The 24,550-nt window shown below is 32.2% G+C and overlaps 1 protein-coding gene across 1 annotated transcript in view; it reads left to right on the plus strand.

The window, feature by feature from the left end:
- The first annotated feature begins 6,733 nt into the window (after nt 1-6,733).
- Nucleotides 6,734-24,550, plus strand: part of LOC149901296 (MOXD1 homolog 1-like) — a 61,607-nt gene continuing 43,790 nt past the window's right edge. The window contains exon 1 of the mRNA XM_090111511.1: nt 6,734-6,946. The gene's annotated coding sequence lies outside the window, so the exon portion shown is untranslated. The remainder of the gene's footprint in view (nt 6,947-24,550) is intronic.

Raw genomic sequence — 24,550 nt, forward strand, 5'->3', positions numbered from 1 at the left:
TGCAAGATATTTGTCAGAGCATTTTGTGTAATTACTTTTAGTTTTGGTTTAATCACGATAAAACACTTTTGGCGCTTACTATATTTTTAATTACGCAAGAAATCATCTTCCATCGCACGTTCCGGGAGCTAAAAACATAATTCTATTTCATACATCAGACGCTATCGCTCCGTTGAGACGAGTAGACCACGCTAAAATTGCTGCGCCGTGTTTTATAATTACGCCGAATATTGATTTGTTGAAAATGGTAAACAACAAAATGAAAAGACTTAAGAAACGAGAACTAAAGAAGATTCAAATTGAAAAGATAACTAAATGTCGAAGGTTATAATAGTATTGTTATAATATTAATAAATAATAATTATAATATAAAAAGATAAGTCTTGATTTACCTATTTGAGAAAGTTTAGTTTCTGTAAAATAATTTCCGCGGGCTTGAGTATTGACGCGATAGCAGCAGCAACTATAGATAGGTAAATAAAATTCATAGTGGTACCTTATTCTTACAGTCGCGGTGCAATCAATCAAGTCAAGAAAGATTTATAATATTATTATTACTATAGGCAGATCCTATGTTCGCTCCAGTAAATAATAATATAAATAATATGTAAACCGGTTGTGAATAGTACATATATTATATTATATTTACAATCTGTATTAGATAATCATACATAACATCTATACATAGGTATAACAAATTCGTACGAAAGTCAAAACTGTACTTACATTGAATAGGTATTTTTTTATAATATACATATGTATATGTATATATATATATAATATATTCATAATCTGTATTACATAGTAATATGTAGTACATATCTATACATAAATATATAGTTTTTAGAATTTTTGTATGTCTGTCTGTATGTATGTCTGGGCTCTAATTTTGGTGCAGATATAGCTTGAGACCTGAGAAAGGTCATAGGATGAGTTTTATCCCGTAAATAAAAAAAACTGTCTGTGTTTGTCTGTTTGTTTGTAGACGCTAATCTCCGGAACTACTGGACGGATTTGAATGAAAGTTATTTTGTTGTGTAGGTACTATTATATTATCCGGGAAATATAAAATAATAATTTATTTTGAAAACTGAAACACCTGATGCAGAACCGCAACAGACCACCTAAACTATAGATTCATTTGAGAAAGTTTATCCAGGCGAGTTTGGATATTTTTATTTGTGTAAATTCGTTTCCGCGAATTGAGTATTCATGCGACGATATTTATAGATACCTACATTCATAATGGGTACCTACAATTTACAAAGACACTTTTTATACTTAGTTATGTAGGTACCTAATTCCTACGGTCGCCTTGCAAATGCAATCAATCAAATCGGGAATGTTTTATAATATTATATTATATATATATATATATATATATAAGAGATATATTAAAGAAAGCAGTAGATGGTAAATGTCGATTATGTGTAGTGAAAGACGAAACAGTGCAACACATAATATCGGGATGCGAAAAATTAGCTGGAACTTATTATACAAAGAGACACAATAATTTAGTACAATATATATTTTGGGCGCTAGCAAAAAAACACAATATAGAAGTTTCTAAACAGTGGTGGCTAGAACACTTGACACTGCCTCAGGTGAAAGAAAATATGACCGCGAAGATAATGTGGGAAATTCCAATACAAACAGATCAAACAATAGTACATAATAGACCGGACATTATATATATAAATAAAACAGATAATAAAACATATTTAATAGACATAACAGTACCATCAGATTATAATATAGGACCAAAAGAAATAGAGAAATTAAGCAAATACCATCCTCTTAAAAATGAAATAGCCCGGCTATGGAATACTTCTGCAGAGATTATACCAGTAGTGATAGGAGCAACTGGAATCGTTGCTAAGAGTATAAATAAGTACTTAGATAAATTAGACGCGAACATCAACATACAAATATTGCAAAAACAAGCGGCAATACATTCAGTCACTATCATAAGCAAGGTGCTAGGAAACACAGTATTTATAAATAGAGATTCCGAACCTCCTCTTCCTTGAGGGTCTCAGGGCGGGAGTTAGGAATAAAAATAATAAACCGAGCTACAGCTCGAGTAGAAAAGTTTTTTCAAAACCATAATATATATATATATTTATATTATAGTATTACTATAGGTAGATTCCTATGTTTGCTCCAGTAAATAACCAATACAAGTTGTGAATAGTAACTACACATTATATATAATACTAGCGGTCCGCCCCGGCTTCGCCCGTGGTACATATGAAAAATAGATGTTGGCCGATTCTCAGACTTACCCGATATGCACAGAAAATTTCATGAGAATCGGTCCACCCGTTTCAGAGGAGTATGCAGACTAACATTGTGACACGAGAATTTTATATATAAGATTTACAATCTGTATTAGATAATAATATTACAATCACATAGGTATAAAAAAAAATTGTACGAAAGTCAAAACTGTACATTGAATATTTTTACGGATACTTGGGGCGTGATTTTCAATCGATATAGGAGCCAAAAATATAGGTACATAGTTTATAGAATTTTTGTCTGTTTGTCTGTATGTATGTCTGGCTCTCTAAGCTCTAACTTTGATAGAGACTTTTAGCTTGAGACCTGAGAAAGGACATTGGATAGGTTTGTTCCCGTAAATCCTAAAAAAACTCTATGTGTCTGTTTGTTTGTACACGCCAATCTCCGGAACTATTGGACGGCTTTGAATGAAAGTTATTTTGTTGTGTAGGTATTATCTGGGCAATATAAATATACAAATTCGAAGATCTAGAATGTATGATGAGGGACCCTGAGATCACACTCTAACATTTATAGGAGTGACGTCAACAAAAATTGTTGCGTCTGATGGAAATTTTCTGTTGATTAAAAAAAATCAAAGATCTGGAACATCTGATATAGACCCATAAGAGCCCAGCTACACATTTATAAGAATGACGTTTTACAAAAATTTTTCAGTCTGATGATTCAGTCTAATTTCACAGAACAATTTTAAATTTGGAAAATGTGGACCCTCACTCTCAACCTGTGTCTACTGACTATTGCCACGCAGAAAAAAATACTCCAGAAAGGTACCTGCTAAAGTTACCAGCTCTCGATAAAATAATACGTAAATTTCGAAGAACTTTGTAATATTTTATAAAGGATAATTTTTATTTTTATTTTTAGAATAATTGCTGAGTCGAAAAATGTCGTACAATCTAATAGTCCATTGAATAAAAAGTTCTAGAGTGCGTGAGTTAGTAACGTAAGATGTTTCTTCGGAAACATGTCCAGAGTCCCTAGGTAATAAACATACTAAAACCCCGGGCCACTAGGAGGAGCCCCGGGGTGGGGGGAGGGGGAAAATGGGTCCATTTTTTCATTTTTCGCTTAAATCTCAAAAACGGTACATGTTAGAGAAAAACTTTCAAGGAAAAGTTGAAAGGCCATAAAATTATCTACAAGTTGTACCTGAATCATTTTTTCCTATATCCTACCGTTTCTGAGTTATACGCAGTAAAACATGATTTTGGCTCAAACAATTTCCACATCAATCGATCAAAAAATATTTCTTTCTTCCAAAAAACTCAAAAGTGCAACTTGTGACCGGTACTGATAGATTGCTCTTAATTAGGTCTATAATTGGTAAAATAAACACATTCCTACATGGAAGCCTTTAGGAGGAATCGATTGTCAAAATATTATATTATGGTAGTTTGAGTTACTGAACTTGATCTTTTTATTTTTTTCTTCCAAAAAACTCATAAGTGCAACTTGTGACCGGTACAGATAGATTGCTCATAATTGGGTCTATCATTGATAAAAATACCAGATTCCACCATGGAGGCCTTTAGGAGGTATTGAATTTTATTAGGGTAGTTACGATACATGATCTTTTTAACTAACTACCCTAATAAAATTCAATTCCCCGTAAACGCCTCCATGGTAGAATCTGGTATTTTTATCAATGATAGACCTAATTATGAGCAATCTATCTGTACCGGTCACAAGTTGCACTTTTGAGCTTTTTGGAAGAAAAAAAATAAAAAGTTCATGTATCGTAACTACCCTGATAAAATTCAATTCCCCGTAAACGCCTCCGTGGTGGAATCTGGTATTTTTAGCAATGATAGACCTAATTATGAGCAATCTATCTGTACCGGTCACAAGTTGCACTTTTGAGTTTTTTGGAAGAAAAAAATAAAAAGATCAAGTTCAGTAACTCAAACTGCCCTAATATAATATTTTGACAATCGATTCCTCCTAAAGGCTTCCATGGAGGAATGTGTTTATTTTACCAATTCTAGACCTAATTAAGAGCAATCTATCAGTACTGGTCACAAGTTGCACATTTGAGTTTTTTGGAAGAAAGAAATATTTTTTGATCGATTGATGTTGAAATTGTTTGAGCCAAAATCATGTTTTACTGCGTATAACTCAGAAACGGTAGGATATAGGAGAAAATGATTCAGGTACAACTTGTAGATAATTTTATGGCCTTTTAATTTTTCCTTGAAAGTTTTTCTCTAACATGTACCGTTTTTGAGATTTAAGCGAAAAATGAAAAAATGGACCCATTTCCCCCCTCCCCCCACTCCGGGGCTCCTCCTAGTGGCCCGGGGTTTTAGTATGTTTATTACCTAGGGACTCTTGACATGTTTCCGAAGAAACATCTTACGTTACTAACTCACGCACTCTAGACCCCTCTTGGAGGGACTCATTCAATGGACTATAACCAAATTAATCAAAATAAAGTTCTGGAGGAATGTGTGTCGTCGACTGCGTATGTTTATTTAAAAATAGTATCTATACTCGCTATTTCGACAGACTTTTTTTACGGATTCGTGCTCTATACTGTTTCCCTAATATTGTTTTTTTTTTATATATTACATACAGACAGTTTTTTTATTGTTTTATAATATGTATAGATTATCATTAATAATTATAAACAAATAATAATAAAAAGACATAATACATAATTTGTGATGATTTCAACTTCACTGTTTTATACAATTATTTTAGACAACATACCTACTAACTACCGAAAATACGCGTTGAACGAGCGAAGAATATTGTGTATAATTTAGCGTGCGATGAACTTTACGTACGTTGGATGAGCCGGGTGTATGAGGGTATTGTGAGGGCGCGCGGCATGGCGCGTAATGGGCGAGGCTTAATCGTAGAATTATCTGGCTTTATATGCCCTCTTAAGTTCCAAAATTGAATTCTGAAACTGCAGATAATAATGTAATCGTGTTCATAAAATATAATAATGTTTGTTTGCGATGATATATAAATCGGTTTATTATTTAAATATATTTTCATCTACCTACTTAAGAAAATGCAAAGGAATTACTTAGATATAATATTATAATCTGTGTCATATTATGTATGCTCATATTTATTATGAAAAAAAATACACAATAAATTAAGACAAAGAAAAACAAACTAGGTGTAGGTAGGTACCTAAGTTAAGAACTTGTAAGTCTAATTCCTCATTATTACGGTTTTCTTATGTACCTATTGACTATTGATAATAGTAATACACGTTCGTCTTATTATTAGCACAGTATTACACATCGAGATATATGTACACATATCTCGATGTAGTACTTACATATATCTCGATGGTATTACAATATTATTTTGTAATACCACAGACTTGTAATACTGTGTTATTAGTCTTTTTATCGAATATTAGGTACCTATGTTTTGTCTGAATATTATTTTTAGGGTTCCGTACCTCAAAAGGAAAAAACGGAACCCTTATAGGATCACTTTGTTGTCCGTCTGTCCGTCCGTCTGTCAAGACCCTTTTTCTCAGGAACGCGTGGAGGTATGAAGCTGAAATTTATATCAATTACTCAGGTCTACTGTCCCTTGAAGCTGTGAAAAAATCAAACTTCTAAGCCAACGCAATCAAAAGATACAGCCGTTTATGTCGCAAATTTTCGACACTTGCAAGGGAATCAAAACCTACAGGGTGCTTCCCGTGAACTCAGAATCTTTAAATTTGGTACGAAGCAACGTCTTATAGCATAGATAAAGGAAAAATTACGAAAACCATAAATTTTTAGTTACATTACATAATATATTTTTTTTAATAAGTAATTTTAAACTTACTACCCATTTCCTCATAAACGCGTAGAGTTATTAAATTGAAATTCATACCAAATACTCAGGTCTATAATACCTTTAAGCTGTAACAAAATCAACTTTGTAAACCTTGCAGGTTTGTACGGAACCCTGGGTGCGCGAGTCCGACTCGCACTTGGCCGGTTTTTTTTATGCATGACCCTTGTCATTGTCTTATATGATTTAAATTTTTTAAATCACAGTACCTAGGTATTTTCTCTTTCATATTTTTGCAGTACCTACCTTTTCGTTTAAGGTATAAAGTAGGTGCTAGGTAGGTAGGTACCTATTTACATACCTACTATTTTTTGTTAACATTCTCGAATTCCATAGATAGAGTGATTTTCTCAGGGTCATTTCTCTATAACGAAAATCTGCGATTTTATCAGGTAAAACCACAGGTAAAACGCTAATTCATTTCAATAAAATACATAGGTATTAATATGTTAACAGATGACCACGTGTGCTCTCTTTCTGACTCATTCACCGGCACGCCAATATACACGGATAGTGACGAAAAAGTTCCGACTTCCAATTGACCAATTCCAAAAACGAAAAGGGAAAAATGTTCCGCCATTCGCGGCTCGCCGACCGCCGCCGCGCCGCGCTGTTTTGTTCAGTCGCGCCAGTCTAGCGCCGACCGTCGATTTGAACGTACTGCGCATGCGCTCTGCGCGTCAATAACGAACTGTCAATTCGAAGAACGTAAATAAACAAGTGAATCTCATTTACGTGAGCCCATACTGCTTAGTGCGTGATATAAGTTAATTACAATTAAAAGAACACTATTTCAATTACCGTGCCAATTAGTGCAACGAATTTGCAAGTGAGTATTTCTTTTGTCTTTTTTTTCGCACGGTGCACAGCCGGCATCGCCTGTGATTTGTTTTGTGCAACGGGATCATCAAATAAGAAGTAAAGATCAATATCTCTAACAATTAACTTCCTTACAAGTAAATTAAATATTGGATGTGGTTATACTTAAACTTATTTTTACATTGCTCATGACATCCGCCTTTAATCTTTAGGTATTCCAATTTTGATTTGATGTTAAGTAGGTATCAGCTATTTCTTTCATTTCTTATTTTGAAATAAGTATTCGTTATTCAAATTTAGTGTAAGCACGTACCATGTATGAATTATTGTTATTAAGAAGTTATATTAATAATGTTATAAAGTAGTTAGGTATATTATAATTAATTATAATAGAGGTCTAATGTCAAGCCTACTTGGTTCCTTTTGAACTGCAGTGGAACAAAATAGGTATGGGTCATTGAGTTACCATGTAGTACATAATTATTAACTCAATGACCTGGGTAGATAATATGTAATATGAAAATGGGAATTTATCGAATAGGTACCTAATTGCAGACAATTTTTTATTCAGAAATAGACAAATCTGTGTATCAATTTAGAATGAGCGTTTGAAATTCATATTGAATGTTAATCATATACCTATTCATATAGATATTTTACCAATAAATGATAAATGAATTAAACTTCAAACCAAAACGCAATTACCCGGCCATTGATCCCAGACATGTGCCAAAGAAAGTCTAATCTTTAGTCTAGCTAGACTTCTAATTAATCTCTCATTGTAAGGAGGTAGACACCGGTGTTTTTGCGTACCTACCGCATTGATTTTAAGGAAACCTAATGACTGTTTTTATGTTTCTGTTACAGAAGCAAAATTAATAGATACTTCATAATGTTTTTCTCATTTAGGTACCTACTTAGTTGAATCTTTAAAAATACCTCTTTCATCTTTTTACGTAGGTAGGTACTCAGTACCCTACTCACTCACCCAGATCTGCAACGCGAATTCGCGATGATATTCGACAAAACCATTTTCTTTTTTTGCGAATAATCATCTTTAGTTAGGTAAATGAAATACTTATACCTAAGTAGGTACCTACCTACCTAAAATTTTTTCAATGGTAAAAATATTTGCGTTCAGCTTTTTTACATATTATCGAAGAAATCGTCGCTACTTCAGCAATAAACTACAAAATATTTTGTTGGTTATCGAAATTTCATAGGTAGGTATAAAATAAAGACGCACTTGAAAAATGAGAATCGAAACGAGACCCCACAAGGCACACACTACCCTTACAACCCAGACATATAAATTGCGAACTTGGACCGTTTATCGGATGAATATCCCTATCTTCTTTCAAACACATAGACAATAGGTATAGATATAAATATAGATAGGAATAATCGTTTTGTAACAGACTGAACAGATTTCGAATGAAGATTTGAATGAAGCATTTTACGAGACTGCGCATACCTACCTAGTATGTATTCTAAAATACCTATTAGGTGCCTATTAGTCCTGTAAACAAGTGAAGTCATCGCTGTACATACCTACATAGATATTAAAACATGTCCTAGACATTGTATTTTTTATCATTTTTAGTACATATAGGTGTAATTACACATGAATCATATTTCAAATGGTTATCAAAATCTCAGGACCGCATCCTGGCCTCGTGATCGATTTTTTTCTATTCTTTAATTTCACTAACTGCAAGGTGTTCATTAAAATGTCTCAACTTTATTTTCATGTTGTTGGTAGGTATTAATTGTAATTACAAAATTTCTGCGTAAATATTTCGTCCTCGCTATTCAAGAACCTATCGTTAATTATAACTGTACATGAATATACCTATTTGTACAATTTTCTTATTAATAATATGAAAGCGTTTATCTGGAAATCTAATCACCGTAGAGCCCTTGAAAATAAGAGGCATTCATTGATTGGCTATATCCGTTACAAAACATACCCCGTCAACGCGGCACCTATGTCCTATGTCCAGTACCCATACATTTTCCTATGCTAGCGATGATACATTTCGCGCGGGTCATTGTATCATTAATGGGTAAATTTAGCTAATTAGAATTCCAATTAGATATAAAGTCACTTTATAGCCGCTTACGTCGTCACTGGTTCAGGTAATTCGCATATCTCCACCTAAAATCTATGTTTCTTTCGCGAATAATAAAACAATAAGGATGTAAAGACGGTAACATATTTTATTGCAATACTGTGGGAATAAGAACGTATCACAATGAATAGCCAGACGGTTTAATAAAACATGTTTTATGTACCTACATACTCCGAGAGGATTTGCACCTTAATTAATTTGTGATGAATTAAAAGAAATGAACAGTTCACTTCCTTGTTGTGATATTATTAATTTAACGAGCTGACTAACTCTTCACTAACTATGCACTTACATATTCGAGTGAATTTTCGTGTTCACAGACAACCATTAAACTTCTGATAGATCAAAGTTGAGCATAACTTCGCCAACGCAAGCTGATTGCGAAAGGCAGCTCTTTCTCAAGGAGCGGCCACATACCTTTGCCACACTAAGTCCTATACTCCTTCCCATATTTGTTGTAACATTCCTTTTTAATTAACACAATTAAAAGCTATGGGAAGTGGAGTTTAAATCTGTTTCGGGATCACGAATTGATGTAAATTGGTAAACAAACGACGTTGTTAAGCGGCTTCAAGCGGAATTTGCATTTCAACCGTGTAAGTGATCGTTATCACTGATTTTTTGAACGACCAGAATGGTTATTTTAAAACATGGAAATTTCCACCCATTTGTTTAATCAGCTGTAGAAAAAATTTGACACATTATATTGGAAAAAAGACCCTACTTGATGGAACAGGTTTTAATTTTTTATTTTAATAATCATTTCTCAAAATATTACGTAAAATTATCAGCAAATATGTCATCGTGATAAAAATATATAAGTCACCTAGTATCCTTAAAACGATTGTTCAGCCTAAAGCTGACCAAAAAGCGTCCCTTTTGCGAGATCAATTGCGGGATCTACTAGATAAGTGTAACCCTTTAAGTTTTAACCGCTAATTGTGAAAATGTTTAGTTAAATACCTAAGTCGGCTTAATGGGATTCATAATTAGAGGTTAACTTGAACAAAAGTATAGCCGAGTAAATATTCGTCGCGCCCGTCAGATAAGCTAAACATTGTCTTCCTGTGAACTAATGGTGACCATAAATGCTACACATTACGGTCACGAAATAATGCTTTAATATGTAGATGTACTTGTAATTCAAATGAGGTTTATCTGATCTAGCTATTGTTTGTAATCGATTAACTTTTTGTCTTTGTGTTGAAAATTAAATTTGCTGGCGTGCATCATGCAATTATTTTATCCCGCTTCCAGTTTAAAACAAAGGTTACGTTTACTGATTTTAAACATCTCTATTATGACTTCATTTAAAGAAGCCACAAGATATTTAAATTCTTTAAACATGTTATTTCCGACATGATTTAAATTACTGTAATAGAAAAATTCCATTAAAAACAATGTCACCCTTATAACAATAGTATTTTCGCACGTAACAATTTTCACACATTCTATTTTTCGCGAAACGACTGGTGGTCACATTAGCGTGCCGTTGACTCCACTCATTGCCTCGGCCTCGACCCCAGTCTATATTTTTAGTTTACTCTGCATACCTAACAAAACTAGTAATATATGACTCACTATACCTACTGCTTTCGAAATTTACGCACATACTTCCCGATGTTTATTGATATCAACATTTTTGAGGCGCGATTGATGTAATGACATTATCCTATTTGCGGTTTTATTTGTTGGTTTTATTGGATGAGCTAAGATTCCGCGTTGAGTGGAATTCTGTTATTGACATGCTTAGTTCCGTAGCAGCTTACAAGAATTTTATATGACTTGGAACTTTACCATATTTCTCGGTATTCGATCCTGTTTACCTAATGAAAATTCCTACTAGCTATAAGCGTAACGACGAAATCATATTCTGAATAGATCGTTCGTCTATTCATTTGTACCATTTAAGTATCAAGATCGTAAATAATAATTCTTAGTCATATTTTAGATGTCTCGTATTTGTTGACATTTTTACATGTGGTAGCACATAGTTGCGAAAAACATACTTGAATAAAACAACGTATGAATAATCCAGGATAAAAATAAGTTAGCACTTCATAAAGCAATTATCGGAAACATTTATATCGTGTGGTATAAAGGTGGCTTAGTACTATTTGTATTTGTATACATTCAAGTTAGTCGTATAGTCAAATTGCGATCCGACATTTACTCAGCAAATGGCCTATGCAAACATTTTTGGTGTTCGACTAACAGGGGATTGAGGAAAAGTTTGCTTTTTCTTTATGTGAGATATTTTGAGAGGATAATAATTAAATAAAAGACAAGCTAAAAGGGTCATCTTGTTAAAACTGTTATAAAATGTAGGTACAAAATAAAATTAATAAAAATGTCATGAAGGTCTTATTAAAATCGGGAATTGCTATTTGCTATGGATTGTCATTTATAATTTTCCTAGTGAACCATATCCTAATGACTGTAAAAACTTGAAAATAACAAGGGCTATTTAGGACAATAGGAATATTAATTGTACAAAAACTTGTCACGAATAAAATACACCTGAATAGCGAAAATGTACAAACGACGATCATTTACCCCCGCTTTGTTGGCCAATTAATATGACTCAGGCAATAAACAATCTCTGCGACATGACGTCACATGACATGGCGCTTAGCGATACAGGAACCACCAACTGTCAATCATTGTTAATTAATTTAGATATCTATGGTTAATTGTATCGGATAATTTTTTTTTTATTTAATATGTCGTTGATACAGCTTTCTAGTTTTTTTTTTATGAAATAGAAAGCTTTTGAGTATGTATTGTAATTTGTATTAGAAAAAGCCTTTTCAAGTTTTACTCTGAATTTTATCGCATGCATTACGTGATTTATGAAATGGAAGACTTGAAAGAATAAACATTTCCTGTTTCATTTTCATAAAAGGGTCGATAGAAAATAATTTCCAGCTTTTATTAAAAGTAGATCTTTTCATTTCATTCACTTTTATATAAAAACAAAACTTACTTTATTTATAAAAATATCTAAAAGTATCTATAACCAAAGATGGAAATTAATTAGATCGATGAATTATGTGAAACCTACATAAATTGAAAATTAATGTTTATTTTTAGCCACAATTCATTCATAATCTACCCACATTAAATTAATATATTCTTTCAGTCAGTATCTTTTAACAAAAACTTATAGATAGCATTTAGAATACTCTATTTCTTTAAAGAGGTTTCTATATTTAACAATCAATACGATCCTAGTATGGTTTCCAGTAAAATGTTTGCTGAAAAGCCTTTTCAAATGTGCTGCGTCGTTCAAACGTGAGTTTTCATTCACATATTATTTTCCAATGAAAATGCTCCTAACTGCTATAATAATAAGAGCGAAGTTTTGAGTATAAGATAAACGTTAAAAAGGTTCAGACTATCGTGCATAGATCTACACGTTTTGTGGATTGTAACTTGATAGAAAGCAATCCTTGTTCGAATTTTATACTGAATTTTACATGAAAATAAATTTTTATTTGATGAAAATAAGTCTTAGGAAGACACTAGCGTTTGAAATTTATATTTGAGGCGAAGATATACAAAATTTGCTTTGATTTTAGTATCCAAAATATCATATTATAGATAAACATAATTGAAATGACAAATACAAAAAGAAACGTTTCTGTAATTGAATAATTTATTGATTTGGCATCCACACAAATAAATCATAGTTTCAATCTGTCCGTTGATAGCTCTTAAGGTTTGATATATTTCTATACGTGTTCAATAAATAAATAAATAAATAAATAAATAACTTGCTATTGCTTGAAATTACTCTGACTGATAGCTTTCTATCTCAATGTTAATGTTCCATTTCTGATATTAATAACGGTTTGTCAATTTATATTGAAGACGTTAAGTTGATTCTGTTTATTATTAATAAATAGATACATATTTACTTACTCTATAGAATTTCAATTTACAAGCAATAAATTGAATGCATGTATGAATAGAGCAGATTCTTTTTGTGTTCATATATTATATAATATTATATGCAGGTAAATATTATATGCTCTGAATTAAACAAAAAATAGATTAAATAAAAGATAGTCATGAATTTCCCCAGTTTTACTCAACATGCTCTGTAACATCGCAATGAAAGATTCAATTTGTACCCACAATCATTACAAATTAAACCTTATTACACACACCACACGTAACAAAATCGCCTCACGGTGGAAAGTTTGAAACCAACAGGACATTCCCAGACAGGAGCGCTTGAGTCGTGGGAGTGGTCGAGGTGCTAAATAACAAGGATCCGGCGCCTTGTGGGATGCCGGAATTGACTTTTTATGACAATCTTGTAAAGGAAGTTCCCAGTGGCTAAAAAAACGCAAATATAAATAAAGCGACGAATTCATATGAAAGTTAATTTAATAAAGGGAAGGGTTCCTATCATCCTATGACCTATCCTATCATGACATACTTCTAACTATTTATGAAGACTTTTTTTTCGATTGGTCCGATTAATACAGAAGATTGGAGTAGGTACCTACATAAAATAAAAATTTTATCACTTTCATATCAGATGTACGTACCTACCTACCTAGAAAAAATTCAAAATTAAAATACCTATCAAGATAATCTTTGACAATCATGTATACCAAATATCCAAACTATTTCATCTAAGTATGTATAAGAAATAAAACGAAATAGTAACATGTGTAGCTATGACTCCCATTCAGCTAATGAAGATATTGTACCGATTGTCGAGTCAGGTAAGCTCATGCTACGATAATTGAATTAGATAAGCAGTTCCAATTTCCCAACCACTAGATTCGTGTTGTGAAAGTCTATTATCAACATTCTACTAATAATAAACATCTATACAGCACCGTGTATTTATATGACGGCAATCTAAATTACTCTGGACGTATATCCGCATAGCTGTGGATGCTACGGAATTGCTACCGTTTTCTCGATTTATATTTAAACTAAGATCCAGATAAGATAAAAGGCCGAGATCTCGAAGCTTTATTTCAATATCTGACAGAAATGAGATTAAAAGAACGGCACGCTGACGCGGCTTTGTACGGAGATTCTTTGGGGAAAAGTTATGCTGCACTAGTTATTTTTTGAAGGAACCGAAGTATATGGGTTATTTCCGTTTATATTATATCCGTAGATTTGTATAAACTACATTCAACCTATAAGATGCTAACTGCTTAAAGTATACATTTTCAATAAACAAAACACTTTTCCATTAAAATTATCATATGTGCGAGCTTCCAACAAAATAAATACAGAGATAGTATTTTTAAGTATGTATTGAATCGTGTTTGAAATCTGTTAAAAAGCCCTCAATATCTAAATATTCGTATGGAAGTTTTTCACCAGAATAACAATTTAATTTCAGCCTTCCATAGTAACATTCACAAACCCAATTTTATGATCACTGTGATTGCTGCGTACCTAGTGTTAACATTAAGCACATCAATAAATCAACGAGCAATGAGACGATTACTCAGATGTAATCATATGTGAGTCATCTGCTATTTTATCACATCCCAGTTGAAGACATGTCGTGACCGGTCGATTCATGTCATGAACTTGACTTCAAACATTTGTTACTCTTAAACCATGGGCTTAATTACGTCCATCAGTCAAATAAACATTGAATCAACAAACGTTTTTACAGTTGTTATTCTTTGAACGTTAAGAACTTTTTGTTTGTAATAACTAATATCATATTTAGTGTATTGTTTGTCTTCACTCAGTACCAATTTACAGTTTCTTTCTTGCGCCGCGGCGGTAAGTCTTTCTGGAAACTCGAAGTTCTTTAAATATTTTCCACATAATTAACTTTGGTTTTACCTCTTTCCTCAATTTATCGTAAACCAATCTATCAACTAAATTGGAGAGTAAACATTACTTGAGGAAATATCTATCAATCATCATCATAGACTTTCATAATTATAAAATCAAATAGTAATCGTGCATGGCTGAAATAAAATTACAATATCATCAGTATTTTTCCTTTACAGTAATAAAATCAAGGTGTTAAAGGTATAAATAATAAAATACACCGTTAATATTAATGAAGTAACGTACAACTGTTATTTATTCATTGAATAATGAAGTTGCGTATTGGTTAGTAACGCATGATAAAATTCATTATACTCCATGAAGTCTTTTATTAAAATAGAAGAAATAAGTTCCTATTATCTTTTGATATACAAACAATAAAACAGTATTGTTTTGATTAAAATCTCTTCAATCGCCGTCGGCTCTCATTTAAATAATAGAATTCTGGTGTCTATTCTAATTTGTATACCTAGCATAATGTTATTTTGTTCAAAATTTTCTAAATAATTACAACAAATAATTACCTAGTTATAATCCTAAATAAGTTTATAAAAGTTCACTAACGAAATATGTAAGTACCTACCTTGAAAACGTTAACGAAGTTTGACTTCAAAATACGCTAAATTAATCCTAATTTTTCGTGCCAATTTTAATCTTCCAGAGGAAATGACTTATTAACGTTGTACAGTGAGTCGATTGTGATTCACCTTAACCAACAATTCGTAATGCGGATTCTTATTAAAATTTCCTATTCGAAACTAAACATAAAATCATTTATCTGACTCACTGGTTCATAATCGCCAAAACTGCTGAATTCTTGAGACATCAATTTCAAGACCTCACTGATGTTTTACGAAATGAGTACCAAAGTGAATACTTTATGTGAATTTATATTACTCTTCTCGGTCCAAAATATTTTGCCCAAAAATTAGCCAAATCAGTTCCATCTTTCTAGAAATCTTTCTTGGGGGCAAAAGTAGCACAGGAAATTCAATTCACATAACATCAAACAAAGAATCAATAGAGAAATTACAGTTTTTTAATAAAACCCAAAACAAGTTAAAGCTACAATTTGCCTGCCGCCAAAACATAATCTAGACGAGTTAAGTGTTTCCGCCTTTATTATGCGAAGTGTATTAATTAGCGATATTAACTGGAATCGATAGATCTGAACTCTATCTTCATGCAATTAAGGTTGATTATATAGCAGATGATTTACCGTACAGCTTCTGTTTAAGCAAAAAGTATGGATTGCTCTGTATAATATAATGACCCCTTGTGGTACAGGATATCCTCCACATATGTTTTGAGGATACAAAAAGACGCTCATGTTTTATATCGTACGGCTACCGTTTACTTACTTTTTTACCCTTTTTACTCGAGGGGCTTCGCGTGCCGAAAATTACAGAAAAGGAAATATTATGAGAAATAACCCGTGCGTCTTCAATTTAAGTAATGGCTGTTTCGTTTTGAAAATCTTTAGAATTAAATGTTATGAACACGCGTGTGCTTGTTTCTCTTACAATTTCTACGTTACATATCGTGTTGTTAAATCTTCTCGAATTTTTATTAACCTTTCGTTTTTATGTTGAAAAACATCACTGAACTGAATAGACTTTCGGAGAATTCATTATACCAACGATGTCTGATGAATCTAAACAATAATCATCTACAACGTTAACAAGAAACCTAACCAACACAACACCATACATCACTAATTGTAATTTTGTATCTAAACCTATCCTTTTTTAGCACGGGATCCTATCTCGGGTTCTCGTTCGACCGGTTCCGCCTCGGGAGGTAGCAGGTTAACCTCTTCAAATCACGGTTGATGATGAATGAATGCTCAGATTTCATTTAATGATGGACTGACGGCTTCCAACCGGCAACCTCACTTCTTTTTTTACCGAGTTATGTGTAATGAAATGTATAATCGCGTTGAACAAATCTGTAACATCTAATTTAGATGTAATATTTCTTATTGGTAGGTCTTTTCCTATCCCGTAGACTGGAGATATATAATCATACATGGGTTTAAATGTATAATTAACTTCGACACTGACAATATTCTTGTATTGTGAACGAAAAATACGAAATCATAGGATAATTTATACAGTATTTGAGTCTGCGTTTTTCTCAATATTACTTATCTCGTATATCAAACGGTACTACAGTTTTATGTCAGTTATTTAGTTCAGCCTAGTTGTTAACTCGTAAAAACAAAAGGCGACATATTTATTTTTGCATTAATAAGCACGTTCGCTCTATTTCATACTCCTGACCTTTCTTATGCCTTGAATTTCTTTAAATATTTTGGACCTGACTTTTATTTATGTGTTTTTGTATTTATACTTTTATCTTTATTTATCAGGATTACTGGGTATCGTGTTAAGCCTTGAAATTTCTACCATTCTTCGCAATTAAGTGCGGCTTTCTGGTAAATCCTGACTAAATCTTGGCTTGGAATTCCGTGGGATCGCCGCTGTGGATGCTTTTACATAGCTCGCTTGGAATTTGGCGTATTTCATTTCGTATCTATTATTTATTTATGTATGCAGTTTTTAAATTTAGTGATAAAGTTAGGTAAGCGATGCGTGACGTAAAATAGTGAGACATTGTGATACTACATTTTTTTTGGTAAAGCTCAAAATTTACCACTTTACAAATAAAATCAAAAAGCATTTATAAAAAATTATATTTTACATAATTTCATTGTACAGACATCACTTTTCTAGAATTTTATTATATGTATTGATTTAAATTGTATTTATAACTTTTAACTATGATTCTTTCGTTTATATCTAGCTCCAGAAACATCCATCGGAATATCACACTGACATTAACCTTCATTACCCGGTCAGTTCGCGAATTCACCGACTCACCTAAGCTCAAATCTGATTACGGATTCCCAACAGCTCCGAAACGTAAGCTTATGCAAATAAACTAAAGTACAAATACAGAATACTAGTCTAAAGCCGTGTATTCACTTGAGGGCGTCAAAAGCACTACTACGTACGTACTACAAGATAAATCCAGATAGAAAGCGTAATACACACTGCATTAGGTATACATTCGTTCAGCAGTAAAATTTTACAAAGCATGTAGACAGTAGAACTAAGTGAATACGCAGCTTTACACTCGCCCGCATACCTCGAAATGTCATCTAATTCGAAATAATCACTTTTCACGTTTTAACTAAAAGACAAATATATGGGCGAGGCTGTAATTTATTAGTAATGACGTCACGTGATGTCTGTATTAATGGCGAATTTAATGAAGCTAATCTCCATGCATTCGACGAAAAGCTACATGTTTGTGTACTCGGGCTTTTGTAATTTTATGTGTTGTTTTTGAAGGGATTTTGGTTAGAAAATTATTTACTGGTACCGAGTAGCATACTATGTAGACATGGCCCATGGGTTGATTTTATCATATCATGTTACTAAAATTCGATTTACTAGCTTTACATAATATGTAATATACCTACATTTTCTGTTAAAACGTTAAACTTACATTTCTTATTTTGTTTATTAAATGTATAATTTACTATGAAGCGCTATTAACATAGTGAGATCTGACTGATTTCGTATCGTCATAATGTTAGGCCGAAAAAAAGAATATTAACTAGGTACATTATATTTTGGTATGCAGTCGTGGGCGAATGAATGGTTGGTCTTTGCTTTGTTCCTCTTGTAACTTTAATTTTTTGGTTATTTTTTGCCTTTAATTGTGGTAAATAATAATTCATTCAGATACAAGAAGTGTGCTTGAATGGACATTGTGATTTGTAAAATATACATTTGTGTGTAAAATATTGTTTATTTTCAAGTTTATTTTATTTTATTTATTACGGATATTATGTTGTATTTACGACATTGTAAATATATGTTTTATTTTAAACTAGATACTTAGAAACATTATGTTTTACCTCATACCTACAGCCTACTACATAGAATAGTCAAAAACATAGTCAGATTAATTATTTTTGTTAATCTTCAAATGTTTGCGTTAATAATCACATATACAAAACAGACTATAATTTTCACGTTGCGAACAGCTACAAAATCTTCATAATTTCACTGTCACTGAACTTACGAAGTAACTATTCTCTAATCTGTGACTGAACATAGCGCCAAAATACAACACGAGTGCTCTCATCTCCCAAACAATAACCAAATACGATAGTTGTCGCATCCGATGTGGACTAAAGTGGCTAACCATAAAGAGAATAGTAAAAAAGCGGCTCTGTTGAATGTTCAACTGGTTATGATGTAACGAAACAGTCAAAGTGAATGACACATCTATCTTTGCTAGGAACTCCTCTATAATGTTATGATTTTTTAATACATACATCGCTCGACTCCTCACGTGGGCAGATTATCGAATATTTATTAGTTACACCTATTTAATTTGAGTCATAAATGCTTCACGGGATGTTGCATAATTTGCCTTGTTAGCTTAATCATTGATAATAAATGTTAGGACATAGCATTTCTAGTTTCTACAATAGTGACAATTATAATGAATAGGAATAGCATTTGAACAACGGGCATTCGAAGCGGGAATAATTGGAATTTGGAAAAAGTGTTCGAAACACAAAATTCAAACAGCCCATTGTACCGGTCTCCATTCACCCGTCCTTTTCAAAAACTCGCAACACTACTGACAGGTGTGTTCCCGTCGTGCCCCTTTTTTCAACGTCCGTTCTGTATCAAGATCCCTGTCTCGAAAGACCGTAAAACCCATTTTAGGGCACACCCGATTTTGTATCTTCCCTCCTTACATTAAGGTAAATATTACAAAAGCAACCCCTAAAATTCGGTTCGAGAGTAACAATGAATGGATCATTTCCCTTACAATATGTTACAACGGTTAAATATTTAACGGTTTAAGTGAAAATGACCTTATTAGAAGTGAATAAAGCACAGTTTCGTTGTGGCAATTGCAATGTTTTTAAAGTTTGGTTTTAATTTATTTTCGGATACACAAAATCGGACTGGAATTAACTCAAGCATTTTTTGCAATTTTTTTAAACTTAAACTTTAAATATTTTATATTTTTAATGAATAAACAATTGAAGGTGTAAAATATCAGGCGTACGTCGTGCGTATAACAAAATTCTCCTTACTTTACTTACTATCAATCAGAGATAGATTTAGAGCAAATGTACGACTAAAGATAATATTCTTATATCTTAATTAAATTGTCTGAAGTACTCATTACGACGTTAACCTCATTCCGTGTGAAGAAATCAATCTCGATTCGATGCGTAGGTATCGATACATCTCATGATTTCTATCGATTCAATTACCATTGTTCGTCACGGCGATATCGATATGCATCACACGGTTTATTCGATTTATCTAATATTTCTCACGTTTTCAACACCGAATAGCCATAATTAAGTCTGCCGTGTAACCTTGAATTTTGTAGTTTTTTTTATTAATAGCTGTTAATAATTGTATCATGTAAGGCTAATTAAGAACGCCCCTGTGAAAGACTTTGTTAAATTAAATTACCCATTGTGATAATACTTACTGTGTTGAACTTCTTAATAATGAGAATCTTATGAAAGTGCATTATTTAGGTGTAAAGGCGTACCTACATTCGCGACAGTAGGAATATACATGTAGGTAAGTAAATAACGGTACTATGTTTTCTCTATTACAACTATTTCTCTTATTCATATTTAGCCTAATCATGTGTAAAATATGCATCAATAAATAACACACACACACACACACACACACACACACACACACACACACACACACACACACTGAATAGTTATTTGAGTGACTTTTCATAATATTATACCGCAATAGTGTGAGCGCCTTCTAAGACATTTTAAAATTTCGCGATGAAAACTACTCTACAAATTTACTCAACTAAAACTTTCAACAGACTTCTTCAAGTTATATTAATTACATGCGATTAAACATTAAAGTTTAATCTCGTCTGGACTTGGAAATAATTCAGAATTACTTTGTAATTTTTTATTATGCTCTTTTTCTTGCTGTATGTATCTCCAAATGCCTTATCTGTAGATAATATTACCTCAAAAGGCCAAGTTAGCAGTAAAGGGACTTGGCTCAATTAGACTCACTTGAACTTCACACGCAATCAAAGAGGTTAACTTTAATCAATGGACGGCTTTCATGGTGAACCTTTTTCATTAAATACTTAAAACGATTTTATTTCGCGAAAATCAATCAATTATATCGTTATGTTATAACAATTGCCGATAATTGTAATATGAAATTGTTAATAAACATTTGAAGATATGTTGTATTAAATTTTATCTTGCCAAGGAAAGCAAACCATTTTCCGTTGTGGAATATTTCTATAAATATAAAAGTTTAAATTATATGTATATTTAAAAAATAGGAGAACATTATAGAGAAGAACATTAATCCTATATTGCGTCGTTAAAATGTTAAAAATTAACAGGAATACAGAGTAGCTCTGTTCAACAATTTGCAAGTTCTCGGGGTTTACCATGAACTCTCAAAACAGTACTTTTTCCAATGCTAGAAAGTGATAGCGCTAGACGGATCATCTAGCGCCGTCACTTTCCTTCACTGGAATAAGTACTGCCATAAAACGTACCGGTAACCTCCCTGATTGTGTTCGGTATTCACAGAAACTGCAATTCGGCTATTCCCTCGAGTATTGAGAACAGAACTGATTTCATTGACTTCCTTGGCTTGTCATAAATCTGAACATCTATCTTAGTTAGCGTTAGGTACTATCGGAAACTTAACTTGATGTACATACATATATTATTTGATTTGAGTAACTGATATTCGAGGTAGTGCATTTTACCAGGTGAGTGCAAAAGGCAAAGTTATATTTAATAGTGTCATTGACTCATTGATAGTATTAAGGCAATACAGTATTTATTGATAACTATTAATAACTACATATACTTAAATATTATAAAGCTGAAGAATTTGTTTGTTTGTTTGAACGAGCTAATCTCAGGAAATACTGGTCCGATTTCAAAAATTCTTTCGGTGTTAGGTAGCCTATTTATCGAGGAAGGCTATTGGATATATATCATCTCGCTAAGACCAACAGGAGTGGCTGCGGGTAAAACCGCAGGGTACAGCTGGTATACTATAATCCATACTAATATTATAAATGCGAAAGTAACTCTGTCTGTCTGTCTGTCTGATACTCAATCACGCCTTAACTACTGAACCAATTTGCATGAAATTTGGTATAGAGATATTTTGATACCCGAGAAAGGACATAGGATAGGTTTTATCCCGGAAATCCTACGGGAACGGGTTTTTCTTTGAAAATGCGGGCGAAGCCGCGGGCGGAAAGCTAGTAAAATAAAAGAATGCTTTTTGACTGAAAGCATACTTTATTCTATTGGTTAAAAATAGATGCTTACAAAAGCTAGGGAAGCTTTTGTATCAGTTCTATCGCAATCAACTCCATAATTATTGTCACGTTCATAGAAGAATGTAACTTTTAGCAAATGTCAGTAAGCCAATTACCAGCCCCTTTATATTTCAAATGCCGGCTACTAAGTTCAACTATAGTATATAGTCTATACGATTCTCCTAGTGCTCTGTTCAGTCACGACGGCATTTTGCAATTCAACGATATCCAAACATAGTTATGGTGATACGAAATATCAATTTGCTAATGCAATAGCTGAATAATTATTATTAGAAGTGGGATATAAAGTCATTGAAATAATATTTATAAAATAAGTATGATTTCTAATTAATTAATTATACATTGAATATAATATGTTTGTAAAGTGTGTGAATTTTAATGTGTTGAATTTATATTTAACTACATTTGCAAGATTAAAGTAGATAATAAAATAATTAATCGTCTAAAATTATAATGAATGAATAGTGATATAAAAACCAACTTAGAATTACCAGTTTTGTTACTCCATTATAACAAAAAAAATAATTAAGAAATATTGTTCAGATAGCAATTGTATTCCTTTAATTAACAATAACCATTGATCTTATCTATCTACAAATAATATAACTGTTGTTGTAAATAATATTTACTTTCAAACGTTATCGTTTTATCAATTGGTACCAAATACCAATCATCCGTATTGTTTGGGAAACAGCTACAATAGAAAACAGCTATAATTAGAGAATAAACAAAGAAAGTGTCAATTGATAAGGATGTCAATGAGAGAAATGTCACATTATGTGACTTGAGACATGGGACAGAAATGGTTTAATGTTATCTGAAAGAGAAGTATCTTTCACACTTTTGTTTTAGAATTCTCTTTAATTATGGTAGGTACCATTCATAATAGATTCTACAATTCTACTATATTAAATAGATATTAATTTAGAAGTTGACTCTGAACATACCTATTCAAGATTTCTACTATTTTTATACGTAATAATGAATATAGTTTAGTCTGAGTAATAATGAGGTAAATAATAGTTTTTATACCACGTTTGTATGCACGTACAGGTAAATAGGCGCCAATGAATCATTAGGTGTTATCGTTATAATATGGTTATTCCATTCTTATTTAAGTTCTTTAATGTTTTATTTTGTGACAAATAATAATAGATTTTAATAAAATATTTATGTCTAAATGGTGTCAGGTATTATGCAAATTCCGGTCATCTACAATGTTTTGGTCATTGTAACAGCAGATAACTTAGATGATCAAATAAAAAATTAAAAGAACAAGATGTTTGTAAACATTTTCAAGTATCATCATGTTGAACGTGCTATGAAAATATACAAAATAAATAATCACATTTAAATACATTCATAAGCCAATACCACTTGAATGAGTAATTTGTATAAGTAATAATATTATGATAAGTTTCGATCAGTTTGAAGAGGTACACATCCTCTTCTTTTGTTTTACAAATGTAAATAATGTATAATGTACCTATAGAAATAATAATAATCCTCCCACTGCGCCCATTATTTCAACCCACTGTTTTTGGGTTTGTAACTTCAAAACTATCGGTTGGATCAACCGATTTGATAATTCTTCTTTATTTGAAAGTTGCTTTAGGTGGCTCCCATGCCCATTTAATTTTAGTTCTGACTATTTAAAAGTGGTTGAGATTTTTTTTTTAAATAATTATGTTAATTACTATGTATACGAAAATAATATAAAATACACAATGATACAATTCGATACTAATTGCGTTTCAATGTATTTCTTAAAACATAGACGTCTAAAGTAAGTATGTCTATGTTAGTAATATATGAGTCATTGTTTTTTAAACTAGATAAACCACTATTGCTATTTCCTTGAGAAAATATTGTAAGCAATGTCTTAACTAGCCGAGGACGTAATATATTAGAACATAAATACATTTTAAGTAGTTGTTATATCGTGATTCACACGTGTATAAGATGTTTATTTATTATTTTTATTCAATAAAAAAAATTGAAATATTATTTTAAACCTCTTGTTCGATCGTCATTCTCTATAAACCTCTCGACCGTTAAGAGGAATCGATGGAAAATTTAATAGATAATGCAGTAAACTATGATACCTACTCAAATCAAATCACAATTTTCGGCTTAGTTAAAATCTGTGTCTTATCGTTATTTTAAATACTCCTAGCTTATTAATAGCTGTATAGTTTCATTTATTATTCGAGGATCAAACGAAGATCCGTAACCGCCACTGC

Source organism: Colias eurytheme, chromosome 17 (assembly GCF_061535395.1).
Source record: "Colias eurytheme isolate Ceu_HAF_F1 chromosome 17, ilColEury1 Martin Lab GWU primary, whole genome shotgun sequence".
NCBI classification, from domain to species: domain Eukaryota; kingdom Metazoa; phylum Arthropoda; class Insecta; order Lepidoptera; family Pieridae; genus Colias; species Colias eurytheme.